The sequence below is a fragment of the Apaloderma vittatum genome, unplaced genomic scaffold (genome assembly GCF_000703405.1).
Source record: "Apaloderma vittatum isolate BGI_N311 unplaced genomic scaffold, ASM70340v1 scaffold31512, whole genome shotgun sequence".
Classification (NCBI taxonomy): Eukaryota; Metazoa; Chordata; class Aves; order Trogoniformes; family Trogonidae; genus Apaloderma; species Apaloderma vittatum.
Window position 1 is genome coordinate 3,036 of NW_009705755.1, and position 257 is coordinate 3,292.

The following is a 257-nucleotide window of genomic DNA, read 5'->3' on the forward strand; positions in this document are numbered from 1 at the left end:
GTGACCATGAGTGCGGGGCCCGTGTGGCTCGTTTCCTGCCAGCTGTGTCTCCATGCCTGGCTCCCCTCTAGAAACGGGGACCTCTGTGGCTGCAGCCCAGCTCCTCACTCCCTCCAGCCCCTCCACAACAGAGCTAATCAGCTTCGTGGGAGCAGCAGCCCCCTCAGGCTGCTCTTGGGATTGAGTGTCCTGCTCCAAGTTGCCCCACGGGTCCACCGCATCCCAACTTCTGGGCACAGCCAGAGCTGCTTGCAGCC